The sequence below is a fragment of the Haemaphysalis longicornis genome, unplaced genomic scaffold (genome assembly GCF_048455015.1).
Source record: "Haemaphysalis longicornis isolate Haplotype H1 unplaced genomic scaffold, Haemaphysalis longicornis Haplotype H1 scaffold_2, whole genome shotgun sequence".
Lineage (NCBI taxonomy): Eukaryota > Metazoa > Arthropoda > Arachnida > Ixodida > Ixodidae > Haemaphysalis > Haemaphysalis longicornis.
This window is the reverse complement of record NW_027526295.1, coordinates 189,681,814-189,696,386: the sequence shown is the minus strand read 5'-3', so window position 1 is coordinate 189,696,386 and position 14,573 is coordinate 189,681,814. Positions and strand designations below refer to the sequence as shown.

The 14,573-nt window shown below is 47.5% G+C and overlaps 1 protein-coding gene across 1 annotated transcript in view; it reads right to left on the bottom strand.

The window, feature by feature from the left end:
* The window catches only part of LOC144169662 (excitatory amino acid transporter 2-like), a 110,637-nt gene extending 97,478 nt beyond the window's left edge, over nt 1–13,159 (bottom strand). Inside the window, exon 1 of the mRNA XM_077698933.1 lies at nt 13,027–13,159. The gene's annotated coding sequence lies outside the window, so the exon portion shown is untranslated. The remainder of the gene's footprint in view (nt 1–13,026) is intronic.
* Between the last annotated feature and the right edge of the window lie 1,414 nt (nt 13,160–14,573).

Here is a 14,573-nt window from a genome sequence, read left to right as displayed (position 1 = left end):
AATGAGAACGCACACAAATGCAGTGGAAAATTCCCCGGTGCAAGACGAGCGCGGGTATACATACGAGCGCGGGTATACATAAGCCGTACCTATCGCCCGTTGTTATCGCGCTTGCTGACGCTGTCGGAACAGCGTTCTCGTGTAACATGCAGCACAGACGTCAGTCACGCAAGGAGAGACGTAGTTCTGCAGGGCGTTTTTTTTTTCGGTTGAGCGCGAAGCTCCCGCTGTGAGCGGGGAAGCCCGCACGGGGTTATTTAAAGACGATAGGCTTTCTTGATTACTTGAACGCGGAAATATTGGTCTGTCTTCGCTGTCTTTTTCGCTTTACTAAGTTTTCTATAACACCGACGGACAGACAGACAGACAGACAGACAGACAGACAGACAGACAGACAGACAGACAGACAGACAGACAGACAGACAGAGAGAGAGGGAGGAAGGGAGGGAGGAAGGGAGGGAGGAAGGGAGGGAGGGCAGGAGTGCAGTTTCGGGTTCCATCTGTACAGATAGTTCCATCTGTAAAGTCGCATGGGTCATCTCACGCACGAAGAGTATGTCCAAAAAAGCCCTAGGCTACCACGCCGAAAGCCAGAATTTAAAAAGAAATAAGTCTGCTTCTCTCCCCTCTTTCGTGCAGATTTTGTGAAAAGACGACAGTCTACTGCAGCCCCTGCTACATAACTGGCTCACCTCTTTCCCCCGCCCACCTCGGGCGTTCTTGCCTTCCTGTCTCCCTCGTCTCAATCTAAATGCGATGCAGGTTTTCTAAAATCAATTTTCCCGCATCGCACTGCTGGCGCCATGCCTATCTATTAGGACCTTTTGTTACTGCTGGACATATAGTGAGTGCCGAAATATGATCAAGGCTCGTGTGCGAGCCCTTTTCGAATTTTTTTGGTCAAAGTATCATTTTTAACATGTTTTCTTTATTTGATATCACGAAAATCAAGCCAACGCTTATTTTTGATTAAAAGAACACTGCTAGTATCATTTATGTATTTGCGTTCTGCCTAAGCGGGTTTAATGTTTTCTTCTTGCTAAACACTATTGATAAGAATGAAGTATGCTACGATTGTTTAGTAGTTCGAAACGGGTTTGTCTGTATAAACGCTTCGTTCAAGAACTGTTCTAACTTTTGTCAGAGAGTCTGAATCGTGGGGCAGACGGACGGACAAACGGACAGACAGACAGTTCGTCTTTAAGTAGGACAAGAAGGACTACAGCCTTTAAAATACCCAGATATCGTTCAACTTCTCACCCTGGCCGCGTACAGCGGACGATTAACCAACAAATGTTGGCCGGATAGTTTGTTCCTGTGATATTTCGTTATTACAGTTGGTGAGAGCACAGTTTCATTGGATTAGTAATTGCAAGGAGAAGGGGTCACGTCCTGAAATATTCCAATCGAGACAGTCCACCTGCGACTGGGAAAAACGACCAGCAAATTAACATTACCTAAAAATCGTGGTGAACAAGTGATTATTCCATCGTTTATAAGCGTTTGTTGGTCGCTGTTTTTTCCAGTAAATTCTATCCTTTGGTTACTAATTACGTGTGATGGCCACACCTCGCCCTGAACGTTGCAACATACGAGATTTGTTGGAGATTTCGCAACCAATTAGCATTTTAAAAAAATATTTCAACGCGTTTATTCTTTTTAATGAAGCTGTGAATATATATTTCGGACCCATGTCAGAGTTGAAGTACTCTTTCGTTCGTTCTTCTTACTTTTTCGGAACGTTTGATCACTCTCAAGAAAGTAAAAAAAAAGCCATGCACCGAACTAATTTTTATGCCGGGTACGTCGAGACGGTTGTAAGCTAAATGCTATATCCCGAACGCTACGAACTTCGGGTAAGACCGATCGCGATAACGTTGGCGCAATTTGAAACAAAACATTTATTAAGTAAAAAAAAATTTCTAGCGCCCTCATCATCATCACCAGCCTATCTACGCCCACTGCCGGGCGTAGATAGGCTGGCGCCCTCATGTTCGCACTCAGTTTGAATTCTCCAGTACGGGTATTCGTACCGAGCGACTGAAACAGAAGATCGAGTAGAATGGCTTGGATGCCGAGGCATTTGAGGCGAAACGTTACCGCAGTTTTCGCCCGTCAACCCAAAAGGTACCAAAATGGTAGCCGCTGTATAGCAAGTATAAATACAGACAGAAATTAACAAATTTGAGATCGTTTGGGACCATGCCAGATTGTAAAAAAAAAAAAACTTGTCCTGATGCGTGCAGCGTGAAATATGAACGTGACGGGCCGTGAGTAAAACAGGGGCACTCGGAGAAGAGCTATGACTGTGGCGAAGATGCCGCATGAATAGCGGCAGTATGATTGATTGATTGTGGGGTTCAACGCACCGACGCAACGCAGGCGATGAGGCGCGCCGGAGTGGAGGGCTCCGGAATAATTTTGACCACCCAGGGATCTTTAACGTGCGCCGAAATATCGAACACACGGGCGTTTTTGCTTTTCGCCTCTACCAGAAAAACGGCCGCCACGGCTTGGAATCGAACCCGTGTCCAATTGCGGCAGTCTGTCTGTGCGAGTAATTTGACGGAGCAACGAAAGCGATGAAAGAGACGAAACCACGATATGGCAGTAAAAGTCTGACAATCGGTAGACTTTCGCCTTCAAAGCACGCACGAAGACTTAAGTTCTCAAAGGGTTTATTGGGAATGTGGCATCGTTTGCAGCCACGACCAGTGCAAACATAATTTTCCTATCGTCTGTTTGTTTAATTTCACCGTAATTTGGTTTGACCGACTAAATGTTAGCTTAGCCGAGTGTAGCGTACAAAATAAATGCTCCATTCTAGTTTTTCACGAAAAAAAGCAATACAGATGGTTTTGTTACTTATATTACTATAGGTTGCTTGTTCAATTCGCAGATTATTTTGAAAAAATGCAAATAATTCACTGCGTTTTTTTGTCTGTCTATAGCACTTCAAGTGGCGCTTTCTACCGTCCGCTATACATCCCACACGTAAGGATCAAACATCATATGAGCCCGCGTTTTCTACGCAGGCAAATATTTTTTTCCCCTGAACTATGCAACACGAGTGCGTTGGTTTCCGGAATGAAATGGGCCTAGCGGAAACCAGCAAACCTTTTTTTTTTTTTTTGCAAGCGTATTACGCATTTGTAATCCAGACAAAAAAAAAAAAGGCCTATATACTCGAATACAAGTTGAACGGCAACAAAAGCGCCTTTTTATTCAACTTGCCGCCCACGGACGTACCCCGCAAAGCCTGAAATAGTCCAGCGCCAACTGTGGGTTTTCTTGAAGCTTTTGACAATAAAAAAAAAAGAAAACTCGAGAACAGAACGGGAATTTACTTAATAGTTGTATGTTACAGAGCCAACGTGCATCGGTCGCATGAATACGCACTTTAAATGTGTGGATGAAGTCGCTTCGTTAGAACCACGGTAAAGCCAAACACGGAAAAAAAAAGAACGTGTACAAAACCTTTTTTTGTTTACCGCGCGTTTTACTTTGTTATTACTACGAAGCATGATCAATTGTTTTTATGCATTGCAAATAATATAAGCTTTAAATTGTTATCATCCATTCAGCGCCACAGGTGGCGCCACGGCGTTGCTTTGTTCCCGTCATGGCCCAGCCCTCAGCCACCGCTCACATCGAGTTTGATACTAAAAACTACTTTAGTATGAAACTCTACGGCCGCTGAGTCGTGCAGCCTTTCAACAAGGCCGCTGCCGTCGCGATTGCGTCTTTCTTGAGCGCGGCTTCCTGCAGTGCGAATGCCGGTGAGTTTTGAACGTGAAACCCGCGCAAAGAACGGTACTGCAGGACAAGGAATTGGGCTCACCGGTGTTTTGTGCTTTAGTTGGCATTCGGAGGTTGATCGCGAACAATTTGCGAATGTGACTTCGGCTACCAATCACAGCGTTACTAGCTCACTAGGATATGTACAGTTATCCTGCCGGGACCCGGGAAGCGAGTAGAATAGGCCAGCCCCGTTGATCACGTATCACGAAATAGCGAGACACTAGAGAACGTGTTGTCTACCCAGCACCGCATAAACACCTAACGAAAGATGAAGAACGGCAGCTCCGTGCACTCCAGACAAACACCTTTCTCCATCGCACTAAATGTCATATATTGCCCCTCATCGTATATTCCCCGCTTTGTCGCTTCTAAGAAGCCCCCGGGACAATCTTTCATATGGTAGAGGGATGCGACCATGCCCTACTACATTCGCGAAATCCCTCCATTTCTTCTCACGAGCTTTGGGAGAGAGCTCTGATCAGCTCCGACCTCAATGACCAGCGCCTGCTGGTCATTGACCAGCGCCTGCTGTTGCGGGCTGTTGAAGCTGGGACAGCTCAAGGGGTCTTGGACTCAGGACTCCTCCCCATTGCTTTTCGCAATAAACACGTTTATTCTCTCTCTCTCTCTCTCTCTCTCTCTCTCTCTCTCTCTCTCTCTCTCTCTCTCTCTCTCTCTCTCTCTCTCTCTCTCTCTCTCTCTCTCTCTCTCTCTCTCCCTCTCTCTCTCTCTCTCTCTCTCTCTCGAAGGAACCTAAAGGGGAAAGGGTGGTAGTTGGTTTATTGTTCTCTAAACTGATATAGTCTTGAAATTTTTGAAAGATATAGTCAGAAATTTGAGAAAAACATGTTCCCCGGGTGGGATCTGAACCCGCGGCCTCCAGAAACCGGCGGGGCTGTGCTCCCCTCCACTTTCTTCGGTATTTATGTTAAGGTAATTGTCTCCTGCGCTTTGAGGTGGTAGCCAGCACTACTCCGACTACTAGGGGTGAAGGGATCCGTCTTTTCAACCCCCGGGCCGCGACTCAAGCGTCTACGACATGTCGACAGCTGCCAACCAGCGTTGAACCCTCTTAAGCTACTTTTCGAACACACGACTTCCCGAGGTCGTGGCTTCGGATCTCCCAGTTCGGGAATATTTTTTTCCACTTTCTATCTTGGAAACATTAAAAAAAAAAACTGCTTGTTTCAAGAAGAATAAAAAATGACGTGCCACATTTTTCCCTTTGCCTTATTTGGCGTGCGTGACTGCCTACCCTGCGTACCCTGCCACCAGGGGCGTAGCCAGAAATTTTGCTCGGGGGCAGGTGGTGCTGAGATTGCACCTCGACGTCCTCCATATGATTTTTAAGGGATTAAAAATATGCATAATAGCTAAATAGCTATTAACTAAACATGCATAACTATTAACTGTCAGGAACAACAAAACAATATCTCGTAAAAACATTTATACGCATGTTCTTAAAATTGGAGCAGAATTGCTATTACTGCTTGCAATTTTCTGTTTTGTCTTCATAAGAAGAAATATCACTTGAACAAATAGAGAAATGTAATACAAATATAAACATCTATGCTTAGCAAACATGGAAGTAAAAAGCATGGAAGTAAACAACTACATTAACATGAAACTAAAAAAGCACGGAGCGGACGTTATCAACGTGAAAAGCAGGAGACAAAGAACTTGTGGGTGGATGTTTTATTTTATTGTCGCTTGTCATCTAAGAATCTTTTTTGCTTAATTTTTGCACTCATGCTACGTATGGTTAGGGACAAATCTTAACACCTCCGTCTTTTGTGCCAATATGCTGCGCACGAGCAGCTTGTCAACCGTGGCATACTGCGGATAATTGCAGCAACATTTGTCACACAAAAAAATACGCCGAAATAAGCAGTTGCGGTGAAAAAAGCGAAAGAATACATTTGGTCACCGAAAAAAAGTGTACATTTATACGGAAAGCCCGTTCTACATGGCACGAATTTACCTGCGAATTCCATGCTGCGGCGCTGTTCGTGCAGCGAAGCGAGAGGTCATTTTGCGCGTGTTGAGGGGGCGGGGGAGGAGGACGAAGTACAAAGTCGTTAGCACACCGGTTTCGGCGCCAGCCCTGGTTGCATGGAGGCACTGAAGCAGCCAGGCCCTGCGGCTTTTCCTGCGAATCTCCCTAGTTTGCTCTGAGCAGCGATTGACCGTCCATTGAGCCGCGGAGCGCGAGCTCGCAGAACACTTCAGTGGATGAAGGCCTTACATAAGAGTTAGGCGTAACAGGAGGGAAACGGGTCGTCAAGGAAGTGCAGGTGGGCTTTTCAGACAGAATTTTCGTGGTTCTAGACAAAATCCTGGGATGGTTTCCGGTGCAGATGGTAGTCATGGAAGCATGACAAAATTTAGGGGGGCAGTGCTGAAACCCCGTAAGCTCCCCCCCACCTCTCCCTACGCCCCTGCCACGGCAGAACCGGCACGATACAGCAAGTTTGACTAGAGAAAGAAGGAGATATCAGGCGGAGAGGCGAGGCACGAGTGGGTCATCGAGCGCTCGTCTGCATTGTGCGGCAAGTGATTCCGCCGACGGCGCGCAGACAACGACGCTCCACCGATTTCTCGACGACGCAGACGGTTGGACGACGGTCGGCGACGGTGCAGTGTGACATGGCCGCCGACAGTTCACCGACACGGTGTTGGACGACCGAACTGGCCGATGGTCGCGCTTGTGTGACCGCTCCTTAAAGGGACCCTGAAGTGAATTTGTAAAGCTCCCGTTTTTGCTTGCACTCCGTAGACTGGCTCAAATGAACCCACTTTTTATCGTTTATCCGGGAGATAAGGCGGTATTTATTTTAAAAAAAGTCCTAAAGAAAAAAAACTACCATGCGTGGCTTGCGGCGGCTGCAACAAATAACCGCAGTGACGTCAGGCAAAGGTGCTAAGGCATTGGACGATGTCCAAGATTAGCATTCAAACAAGTTTCGGTTTCGGTTCTGTGAAACAACATGCTTGGTATCTGACGTTATCGTTGAATGGGCATTCTCGATATCTCAGTAATCGCCATACCGCGCTTCTGCCATGTTGACTGCCGAATTGATTTTTCTGGTGAATAAAGTCGCAGAACCGCAGCGAGAGCTGTCGAAACATGGCCTACAGACTCCAGACTACAATTTGCGCTCGGAATCCCGCAATGTTTACAAATCTCTTCAGTGTTCCTTTAAACAAAATCGCGATGTTGCTCGTATTGCACGGACTGCTTTCCCTTCTCCGGAGCTGGTGTTTCCATTTCCCAGCTCTGTCAACCTTTCCTAGAATGGAGAACCATGTTCCGGCGTATGCTACCCACATCGCGCTCCTAATTTCTGTAGTTCACAATTTGCCGTACCTTACAAAGTTTTCCATGAGACATAAAGGTCGAAAGCTTTCGCTCTAAAAAAAGAACATGACAGCCTGCAAGAAAAATACGTTCAAGGTCCAGGAAGCGATGTTGTTACAATTTCGCCACTAAGTATTCTAGAATGCTCGCTTTTGAGCGCATGTTAACGCCCATCATAACTCTTGGAACTAATCTGACACATTTGTATATGGAATGCTTTTCGGGCGGCCTCATTCTGGCGAGCTACAACACGAGCAGCTGCCATGGCTTGAGCCTTGTAGAGCGCGTCTGAGGGCGCAGCGTCTACCGCATTCCTGGAGGCGCTGAGACCCGGTGTCAGGGACGCTAAATCGTGCAGTGGGATCTTTTGGCACTGGTAACAAGGAGCGCAGTGTTTCCCCAGATGAAGGGAGAGTGCCCGTGGAGCGGAGGCATCGCCACTATAAACAAATCACGGGCCGGTGCACGACCGAGGATCCGGCATGGCCTATCAGTCTGGCTGCCTCTTGCGTCGCGGAGCGGTGGTCGTTACTATTTCCGCGCGGGAGAGTTGTCCTTATCGGTATCTGCCATGATGCGAGCGATTCCCGGCTCCACTGCGGATATATATATGTGGCGGAGACAGTAAGCGGTACGCATTCCCGCCATGCCGAGACAGTTCCATTCTTTTTTCTCTTTTTTTGCCACTAGTGCTTGATTTGTTTACATCCTCGTGAGCAAGGTCGACCTTCTACAAAGTATGATGCGGCCCATATGAGCATCGTTAATTCCCGTGAAAGATAGATGATTTGGCTCCCTCGTGCGATTTCCACGTTATCGTGGTCGATGCGATTTCTCTGCGTTGTTCGTACCCCGGCTCATGGACCACAAAGTCCAACGTGCAGACCGTTACACCATAAGTATCGAAATCCGCCCTATAGTTATGCGTGATGCCGCCGCACGTGCAGATGCCACGGTGTCACGGCTAAGATACAGCAGCGGAAAGACTGGAAGACGGAGAATGACAACTGCGGCAGCACATGCTCAAGCCAGCGAACGCAAGACCCCGATAATACCTAATCTCCTTGTCACCATTGTAGAGTACGCGAATCCCGGTGCACTGTGACTTGCAAGTGATGGCGAAAGCCGGGCATTCTGCTTATTCGTCGATGCGGCGGGATTCGCCTGGCCGCACCTTGGGGTTCTTTTAAGTGGTTGTGCTTACACTTGTCGTTCCACGGTCGTCGCAATCCTCTCGCACGGAAATACTGGCATCAGACGGTGGGCACAGATGACGTCAAGGACAATAGAAAACCCGCAATGGGAGCCGGGAGATGATGGAACGCTAGAACCACCATCTTGAGCACTTTTGAAGGACGCTCACCGTGTCCGGTATTGAACTTCAAAGAGACCTGCACGGAAGTTGTTTTGCCCGGCTTCACCCTGGAATCACTGCTTCCTTGTCTCCGTTTCCATCGGCCCTTCAAGTGCCCGGGATACGGCAATGTTATTCCGAGGAGGTCACGCAGATGGGGTTACGTCGCTTCTGCAAGCATCCTTAGGAATGTGTCCATGAAAGCTAACTAACTAACTAACTAACTAACTAACTAACTAACTAACTAACTAACTAACTAACTAACTAACTAACTAACTAACTAACTAACTAACTAACTAACTAACTAACAGACTAATAACTAACTAACTCACGGATTGACTAACTAACAAGCTAACCGACCAACCAACCGAACAACCAACCAACAAACAAACCAACCGACCGACCGACCAACCAACTAACCGACCAACCAACTAACCAAATAGTTAACTTACTGACTAACTAACTAACTTACTAACCAGCCAACTAACTAAACAATGTGTTGCTACGATAAACAAATAAGCTTGGAAGTGATTGAGTAAGGAGGAACTATTGTGAAAGGAAACAACTTAACGAAGCAACTGGCTGACAAATTAATATCCAAACAAAGAAACAACGTGATGGGAAAGCGAAACAATGAACTAACAAACTGACGAATTCATCGACTGACTCTCCACCTGTCCACGAAGCGACATACCAAGTAGCAAACAAGGCAACTTAAAAAATAGGTATCCTCCTACCAAGTGTAAAAAAAAAAATTAAGTAACCAGCTTGGGGACCAGCGGCGAGAAATAAGGAAAGACAACGGCCACCATTTCCACCGAGTCAGGGGAGCAGGTGCGTCCGCTTTGATTGCAGACACCTAAACGAGTCATTTATTTTTTTCCCTGTGGTTAAGCCTTGCGGTGAAAGCCTGAGAAGTGCTAAACCAGCCTCTACAACACCCAGAAGGGCACACAAGTGAGAGAATGCTAACAACCTGTGGCACCGCGAACCTTAATTTGACTAGGATTAATGGCGTAACGCTTCGTGCGCTTCTGTGGCAGGTTAGGGAAACGAAAAACAGCTGAATTCAAGTTGGATTTTACGCGTCTTAATCGCGCCTAAAGAGCTACCATATTGGTCTCACTTCACTCTTGTTACACTATGTTTACTTATTCGCCGTTGCGATGCCTAGACGTAACAGGAAATGAGGGTACTTCGTGCTATATGCACCAAATACGGCCTTCTAACGCTTTTAGGCAGTATTTTTCTCATTGTTACGAAGTATATACAGTATCATCATGATCATCCTCACCACATAATAAGGCCTTTTTAATGCTGTTTGGGAGTATTTTGCGCATTGTTACGAAACATATACAGTATACCATACAATATACAATAGCTAACGCAGGAGTACCGGGAGGCATCTAAGCATCGGTCCTTGCTTTCACCACAGCAAGCATGCGGAATGAAAAGGGCAGTACAAACGGAGTAGTTGCGATAAGCTTATTTAGTAGTTGGCGATGACCTTTCTCTCTTCTTGAAACCAACCCCGTTTTTTTGTGTGCGAAAAGTGAGATATTAAGCTAAATATTCGGCCTTTATGGCTCACGATTTATTAATTAGGAGGTGATAAATGGTTTAATGAGGGGGAGAGTCAGTGTCAATATAATATAATATAATATAATATAATATAATATAATATAATATAATATAATATAATATAATATAATATAATATAATATAATCAAAAAGTAATATAATCTTTAAAAACACCGGGCCACCTCCACTAACGCGGAACCTGGGGAGGGGTGAAGCATGCAGTGTATACCGAATTTTCGCGCGTATAACCCGCACCGAAAATGCGAAATTTTCGGGGGTGACGTAGAGGTGCGGATTATACGCGAGGTATTTTTTTTTGTGTCTGTTCACCGCAATGCCCCTACAGCAGTAATAGCAACTAAGCCACTGTTATCCAATTGACAATGCTTATTTTGCACACACACCTCAACAATATAATCTTTAAAAATACCGGGCCACCTCCACTAACGCGAAACCTGGGGAGGGGTGAAACATGCAGTGTATAGCAATTATTCTTGGCGCCTTGGTGTTTTTGCCCACGGAGATGAAAACGTTGGGGGTAGAGGTATACAGCCTTGCTTGAAGCACGAAGCGCTCTAGCGCGAGGCGTGTGATGCGTTCTTTTCCGGTGTATTCTTTTCGTACGCGTTCTTTTGTAGCGCGACGCGTAAACGAGTGTCCCCGTGTTTTAGTGCCATCACTACGATGACATGAGACGACGACAGAAGACGCCGACAGCCCGGGCCCCTGAGGGGCTTAACCCCTAAAAGAGATGAGAGAGTAATGTCGTCCTTCCGGCTCGAAAGCTTGCTTTTCCCGCGTTTCGGGTGGCGTGCAAGAAAGCCCTTTGAGGGGCTGCTAGATATTAAAAAATATTAAAAACTGCCTTCTGTATGTGGTAACAGCATATTAATGATTAGATGAAATTAATGACAAAAAAGTGCTGACGTCACCGTCGCGGCCCCGAGGTCATAAGAAACAAAAATGATACAAAAGATGGAAAAGCAGATGCTCATTGGAAAAACCAGAAGCAGCGATAGGATGGCGTTCCCGCTCAGTTGATGCAATCGCATTGAAACGGACAGATACAGACAGAAGTGTTCGTTCAACTCCACCCGGGAAACGTAAGGCTGATGGAACAGAGAATTCTAGACAATTCAGGGAACATGCACACGTTTATTTTAATATTTCAACAAAAACATCAATCCTATCTTCTTAAAGGAGCCATGAAGAGAAAACACAAGTTTGGTTCATTCGAAATATTGCCTCGTTAGAACCATAACGACACCACTTATAACGCAAACTTCGCTCAAATAAGCTACATAATTAGGAAAAAAGGAAATGACCATGCGACCCACCAGCTCATTTTCCGCAACAGAACCTATGATGTCACTCGAGAATGCTGTGCGATTGGCGGAGGCCGGCAAAAGCAAACGCATGTTAGGCAGGGCTTACAGTTTGCATAGCGAGCTAAATGCCCGTGAAACATACTGCACATTCTTTTTATGACAAAGAACGGTGGAGTAAACGGTTGAAGTTCCGAACGAACACGCAAGCGTGTATGCCAATGCGTACGAAACTACCGCCAGCCGAACTCGACATCTCGCCATCGCCACCGTCGCGCAGACGAATTTTCGGGTACAAGGGTCTTAGGGGCCAACGAATCGTCCCAGCACGCACAGCCGCGACCTTGCTTGGTATCGCAATCCCTTCACAGGAGGTTGGCCGTCATATCGCCGACCAGCAAAGGTAAAAATAGAAACAAGGGGAGTAAGGAACACAGAGCAGCAACGAGATAGTGCCACTCGTCGCACAGGTTTCGGTATGGAGGTCGTGTTGGTTTGCTGCTGTCGTTACGAGCTCGTTTACAGTTTACAACCACTGAAAACTTTAGTTTGTTCGAGTACTTTACAATGACATTTCGTTGCTGTGTTTTGAAATGCCCATGTAGTACGGGCAAATCGTAGAGGGAGTGCGACATCCCCGCCGGTGAGATCTCCTTTCATGTGCTGCCTAACGACGAACCTCGGCGAAGCGCTCTGACCTTGGGGAAAAAAAATGCCGTACACGCCGCGCATTGACGCTCGAATCTTTCTGGTCGGAGCAGAGAGCTCGAGCGAACGGCTTTCCATACACGACACCGGCCAACTGCCATAAGCGATACTGCTACTGAAATTGAAAATACGGCACGCACGTACGTATCAGTCTGTATTCGTCCGTCGCGACGGGGCTGACGAGGCAGCGGTGCCGACGGCAGGGCGTTCGTCTGTTGTGGCTATCGCGGAATGGTCGCTTTCCCGTCCACCGCGTATCCCAAAACTTTTTCCTCTCGTGCACTTAGAAGCATTGAGCGTTCAAGTGGTGTGAGGTTGTTAAATGCAAGCCCGAGCTCCTCGGCGAGAGTTTTGTTCTCCGGATCAGGCGATTCCATGACTAGGCCTGCGGGTGCACTAGGTTTTACTAGTATTTTTAAAATGGCCGCCGTCTCGGTCGACTCCCGCGTGTGGGTGCTATATGGAGTCGACATACTAAGTACCTGTTTCATGGACCGGCTCGTATGACGCCATTGTTCACTTGACGAAATGTGCAATTTTAGCGGGAGATTTAAAATTTTGGCTTAAATTGCCTTATTTCTCAGTGAATAAAGCATAATTTGCTTCCGGGAAAGCGCTTGGGGTACTATGAAACACCTAATCTTTCGAATAAAACAAACTTTTGTTTTCTCTTCATGGCTCCTTTAAGAGGCTATTTAAAGGCAATAGTGAACCCTAACAAGACAATAACGGTTGCCGTGCTATCTTATGACTACTGGTCGTCACCGGTATGGTGCATGCACGCAGCGAACGTGGATCCCAAATAGTTTTCCCCTATTGCTCTAAAGTCACATGGACGCAATGGATGTAAACCATGCGGAGGCCGAAGTCTCGTCCAGTGAGCGCCCCCGATCACTCACCTCAACCGCAAGACGGGATCGTAGGAGGTGCGTTTGAGGAGGATGAGCTGGTTGAAGGAGATGCGGGAGCTGATGCCCGGTACGCGGCTTTCCATTCGCGGCAACGACGGCAGATCGGCTCCGAGGGATGAGTACTGCGGCAACGGCGGGGACGATTTGCGAACTGCGACGGTGATTCGGGAACCCTACAGTCGCGGCAGCCGAGGTGTAGCGACGAGCAGTCGTCACGGGCAACAGCAGCCGTTCGTGTCTTGTCTCGGCGCCAAGGGACGGACAGCTGAAGCGTAGGCACGTTGGTAGGGGCGCAATCAAGAGCAGAAGCGTGGCGCGGACGACGCCGGCGGAGAAACCGGCGCTGCTCGCGATGAAGAGAACTCAGAATAGCAGTATGTCCTCATAGAAGAGGAGGAACGGGGAAGGGGGCCCGACTAGGGGCTCGGAGCACCGCTGATGCTCCCTCGCCGTCGTAGCCGAGCACGCGAGTTGCTGTCTATCGCGCGGTTCGGTTGGAAAAGTGAATCGCTCCTGACCTGCGAAGCATGCGTGCAGATTTTGTTAGCGAGATGCTTGAAGGCGGCAACGGAACGGAGGAGTGCAAAAAGGCGAAGTGGGCTGAAGAGCAGCGAGAGACGGTCGGATGCCGACTGGTCTTGTAAGGCCCCGCGTTCGCCGCGTGCCGTGGTTATTTAGTTTGCCTGGTTTGGTAGCCGAGTGACACAGGAAACAGTAAGAAGACGCTCGGTTGGAGTAGGATGTTGGCTAGGAGAACATATGAACGAAGAGACTGTTTTTCAATTGTTGAATTTATTCACGAAGGCTAAAGCCCTCGAGCAACGTAGACGTTTGCCATTGTCGACGCCGCTGAGCTTGTGTCGGCTAGGTCAGGAGTAACGACGGGCAGCTTCGGAGGTGCAAGCCGAAGACCGTCCAATGGAAGAGTTTTAATCCCAGCGACATCTCACTGAATGAATGAATGAATGAATGAATGAATGAATGAATGAAAATCGAGGGAAAAGGCTGCGCTTTCTTGTTGCCACTCACCCACTCCCTCCCTTCATCTCTCCCTCCCTCCCTCCCTCCCTCCCTCCCTCCCTCCCTCGCTCACTCACTCACTCACTCACTCACTCACTCACTCACTCACTCACTCACTCACTCACTCACTCACTCACTCACTCACTCACTCACTCACTCACTCACTCACTCACTCACTCACTCACTCACTCACTCGCAAAAACGCCTAACAGCGGCTAACACGCGGATACACGCAACAGCGGCGGTATTTTAGACGGAGAGCTGGACTGGAATGTTAGAGCATTCGAAGCGGTGCAATCGCAGTGCAACCCATGCGATCTCGTCTATATTGGCGCTAGAGCATTTGGCATGAGTGCGTTTCTACCCTCATCCAAAGCGGCAATCCTGGCAGATGGCACGTTTCTTTTTCTTCCAGAGGCCGAGGCCATCTCGCCGACGCCTAGGATTACTGGCTGTCACAGAATATTCTCTCTCTCTCTCTCTCTGCCGGCTAAGATGCGAGTAAAGCTGGCGTT